The sequence below is a fragment of the Lepus europaeus genome, chromosome 5, assembly GCF_033115175.1.
Source record: "Lepus europaeus isolate LE1 chromosome 5, mLepTim1.pri, whole genome shotgun sequence".
Lineage (NCBI taxonomy): Eukaryota > Metazoa > Chordata > Mammalia > Lagomorpha > Leporidae > Lepus > Lepus europaeus.
In genome coordinates this window covers 124,065,332-124,070,326 of record NC_084831.1, presented here as the reverse complement: position 1 = coordinate 124,070,326, position 4,995 = coordinate 124,065,332, and the positions used below count along the sequence as shown (strand labels likewise).

The 4,995-nt window shown below is 36.6% G+C and overlaps 1 pseudogene; it reads left to right on the top strand.

The window, feature by feature from the left end:
- Window positions 1-2,764: 2,764 nt before the first annotated feature.
- Window positions 2,765-4,028, top strand: LOC133761040 (protein tyrosine phosphatase type IVA 1-like; annotated as a pseudogene).
- Window positions 4,029-4,995: the final 967 nt, after the last annotated feature.

The window sequence follows — 4,995 nt, the reverse complement described above, 5'->3', positions numbered from 1 at the left end:
TATGAAAAATGCATGCAGTAGAATCATTGAATCTGATAATGCATTGGGATTTTATCCATGTTTGTGTATGTATCTATATTTATTCCTTCTTATCACTGACTAGTGTTCAGTTGTATGGGTTACCACAATTTCTTTTCCCACCCCCTTGTGAGTAACATATGAATTAGTTCCAGGTTTTGAACTAATAAATTGCTCTAAACATTTATATATCAATTTACATGTAAGCATACGTTTTAGTTTCATTTGAATAAACAGAAGTATATAGGATTGCTGGATCACATGGTAGATAAATGTTTATAAAGCTGTTAGCTAGTTTTTCAAAAATGTATCAATTTCCATTATAAGCAGCAAGACATGAAATAATATGTCATATCCTGTCAGTACTTGGAATAGTCAGCTTTTTTTTTTAATTGTAGATACTTATTTTATTTCACACGTTTATTTGAGATGCTGAAAGACAGAGGAAAAAAACTCCCATCTGCTAGTTCACTTCTAACATATCTATATTGGCTACAGAGTGCTGAAGCCGGGGGTCAGAAATCCAATCCGAATCCCCAGGTGAATGGCAGGAAATCAGGTATTTGAGTCATCACGGGGCCTGCATTAGAAGAAAGCTCCAATAGGGAACCAGAGAAGGGGATTGAACCCAGGCTTTCCAGGATGAGATGTGAGTATCTTAACCACTAGGTCAGACACTCTCTCCTCTCTTTCCTCCCTGTAAATTTTTAGAATCAGCATTCTAGAGTGTAAAACCAACCAACCAACCAACCAAGCAACAAACAAAAAAACCATAGAAGGCTTTTGACTTTATAGATCAATTTGAGAGGACTAATACCCTAACTATAGTGAGTCTTTCAATTCACAAGCATATTATATAATATATATCACTATTTAAAGTCATTTTTTATTTTGTCAGTGTGTTGTGGGCTTTAGTATACAAATTATACATATTTTGTAAGATAAGAGCTTTTGTGCTGATGCAAATGCTACTTTAGAAAATCCTCAATTTCTAACTAAATACATAGAAATATAATTGATTTTGTATATTTTTTAAAATATTTATTTATTTATTTGAAAGGTAGAGTTAGAGAGAGGCAGAGGCAGAGAGAGAGAAGTCCTCCATCTGCTGGCTCACTCTCCAAGTGGTTGCAACGGCAGGAGCTGAGCAGATCTGAAGCCAGGATCCTGGAGCTTTTTCTGGGTCTCCCACATGGGTGCAGGAGCCCAAGGACTTGGGCCACCTTCTCCTGCTTTCCCAGGCCATAAGCAGAGAGCTGGGTCAGAAATGGAGCATCCGGGACTCAAACTGACACCCATATCTGATGCTGGCACTGTTGGTGGTGGCTTTACCCACTATGCCATAGCTCCAGCCCCATATTTTGGTTTTCACTACAAATCAATTTTTTTACTGATATAAGACTGCTCCTGTTATCTCCTAATTATTTTGTGAGATCTGGCAGCTTGTGTCATTCACACAATTTGCCCAATTCAATTATGCTATTGAAATTTTGCCAGGATTTTTTTTTATTGTATTGACTAATCCTGTAGTATTTTCTTATCTATAGCATTTGTAGTGGAGCTTTATCTTTCAGTAATAATATTGTAACCCCTCTTTCTATGTGTCTTTTACTCCATCCCTCCCCCTCTCCCTGTTGGGTAAATATGGTTAGAGTACTGTCAATTTTATTACCTTTTTTAACTTAAAGAACTAGTTTGGGTTACATTGATTTTCTTTTTTTCTACTCTCAACGTCATTTATTTCTACCTTTTATTTCCTGCCTTCACTTGATTTGAGTTTATTTTATTTTCCCTTTTTAGTCTATAAAAGTAGATGCCAAGATTATGAGTTTGTGACTTCTTTTTTTTTTAAATATACTGATTAATGTCATATCACAAATATCCCTTTAAATATTACTTTAACTTCATCTCACAGATTTCAATATGTTGCGATTTCATTTTAACTTAGCTTGACATATTTGTAATTTACTATGTGATTTTCTCTTTTCTTCACGATTTAAGAATTGTATTTTTCCCAATTTCTTGTGGATATTCCAAACATTGCTTTTTAAATTTCTAGTTTAATTTTTGGTATTTTGGGAACATATTTTGTTTGAGTTTAATTATTCTAAATATGTTGTTAATTTTAAGGTCATGAGTATAGTGTAGGTAGAGTTTGCAGCCCTTGTCACCACCTGGATTGCTGCTGCTGTCCTACAACCACCACCACGGCCCCTGTCCTGCAAGTGTCACTACCACCTGTGTCGCCACCACCTTGGGACTGGGTTTATAATTAGGTCACAGTCTTCCACGAGTAAACATAACCCTCAGATCTGTGGTGCTCTTGGTCACACAGGCCATTCCTGAAGGGTGTGGAGAGTACTGCCAGGCGCAGCATGAACTCTATGCAGACAGTCAACCGTAGAAATTCATTGCTACTCCAGCAAGAAGCCCCCATAAGAGAGGTTAACCTGGACACAGAAGTGTTGGACTGAAATCCACAGAGCACTTTACAAGAGCTCTGACCTGGATGGTAAACCTCAGTGCACTTCCTTTCCATTGCCTCAGTATTAGTGGATTGAGAGTTCTGCTTCTTGTGAGGAGGTTCATTTCATTTCCATGACTCCCAGCTTCACACTCAAAGCACTGAGAATTGCAAGTGGGGGATAGTGAAGTAGACATCAGTTTATTTGTCTGAATTTAAAATAATTTAAAAATTCTTTCATAACCCTATTCAATGTTTTTTAAGTAAATCAACACGGCTTCAATGAACTGCCCAGCTCCTGTGGAAGTCACATACAATCATGAGATTTCTTATTATCCATAATCCAACCAACATAATGTTAATCAAATATATTGAGGAACTTAAGAAATGTGAAGTTAGCACACTAGTAAGAGTATGTGAAGCAACTTGTGACAATACTCTTGTGGAGAATGAAGGCACCGTGTTCTTCATTGGCCTTTACTGACTGATGGTGCACCACTGTCCAGCCAGATTTTTGATGATTGGTTTAGAAGTTAAGTTTCCTGAAGAAGCTGGTTGTTGTATTGCTATTCATTGTTTTGCAGGCCTTTGTAGAGCCCTGCTGCATGTTGGTCTAGCATTCATTGAAAGGAGAATGATTTTCAAAGATTTGAATAATAACCTTGTAACAATGATCAAATTTGGTCTATATTATGTCATGATTTTAAGGAATCTTATTTTAACCAGATATTTTGGATTTTGAGCCTTCTTGGCATTCTTGACAGGCATTCAAAAAATCAAAGTTTCAAACAATCTGGACTGTAAAATTTCCAGTAAATCTTGGACTTTGGTTTTTCCACTTTGGGCCCAACTGAAAAAATCGAAGGACCTATGTCTCTCATCTTATAGAGACACCAACTAATCAGGCTATTTGGATTATATTAGAAGTACTGTCAAGATGTGACGTGGTACTAAATTTTAAGTTTCTATAATGGAAAATGCTATTAATACAAATGTTTGAGAATTAAAAAGTCTAATGATCTTGTGTTACTAGAAAAAAATATATAAAGATGCAATACATTTCATAAGACAAAAGTGGCATGGAACTTTCTTTTTAGATTTATTTATTTGAAAGGCAGAGTTACAGAGGCAGAGAGAGAGAGAGAGAGAGAGAAAGAGAGAGAGAAAGAGAGAAAGAGAGAGGTCAGTCTTCCATCCACTGGTTCACTCTCCAAATGGCTGCAAAGGCCAAAGCTAAGCTGATCTGAAATCGGGAGCCTGGTTCTCTCACACGGGTGCAGGGGCCCAAGGACTTGGACCATCTACTACTGCTTTCCAAGGCCATAGCAGAGAGCTGGATCTGATATGGAGCAGCCATGACTTGAACTGGAACTTATATGGGATGCTGGCACTACAGGCATCGGCTTTACCTGCTATGCCACAGCACTGACTCTACATGGAACTTTTAACAGCAAACAACTTCGTTTTTGTGACAAAATATCATCCTAAGATGTGGCTATGCTTCAAAGGCTCCAATGGTTGTAGCAACAACTGTTAGGTTGAATAAAACCTGGGTGCCTCTTGCTATTGCCTTGGAAGTAGAACTTGAGACAGGATCTAATTTGTCATACATATGAGCAACAAGTTATCTTGGTGAATAAGTCTAACTAAGCTTCCTACGGAATACTGAAGAGCATTTTATCAGGCCACAAGTTTGACAGAACAGAGTCCTCTAGGGGTTGTAACCAATCTATTTGGACATTTAGCAAAAGATTCTTGTTTAGCATTCAAAATAGGCTTATCATTCATACGTACTGGCATTTCCTGATTTCATGCAGTGTTGAGTTGTATCTTAAATCCTTTCCCTTGTCAGAATCTTACCAATACATAAGAAATTTAGAAAGATTAGGTGCTCAAATACCTAGTACAATGCTTGTATATATTTAGTATCATACAGAAATAAAATCACAGGACTATGAACACTCTAGACTATGCAGTTTATTCTTCAGTCATTTCAAACATTGAAAATAGGCACCATGCAGTTATTTGCCTGCTCACTTTATGTTTGCATCTTTTGCATTCATTCCAGCATATGTCAGGTCTGCTTAACCATTGACTTTTTTCCTTACCAGGTCTTATGATTATTTAATGTGTTTCTATAAATCCTATTTTTACTGTTACTAGATAACCTCCATTTTGAAAATCTGCATTGTACAGAAGCACATCTTTAATGTCTCAGACAAAAAAATCTTACAGCTAATTTAATGTTGGCACTCTGAGGTGCCTGAAAAAAGAATGAGGGTGTTGTTAAATATTTTTAACAAAATGTTCCCTTTTCTCGTGACGAACATGTAGAATATGCTCTTTAGTAAATATTTTTAAGAAGTAGAGATGCTTTATTATTGCAGCTTATAACTATTTTTAATCATAAAATTTCTGAAATCCTTGTTATTTTTTCCTTACCTATCAAGAAAATGTTATGGCCGTCTTAACTTACAAGGCCTAAAGCCCAACAGATTATTATCAAGCCCCTT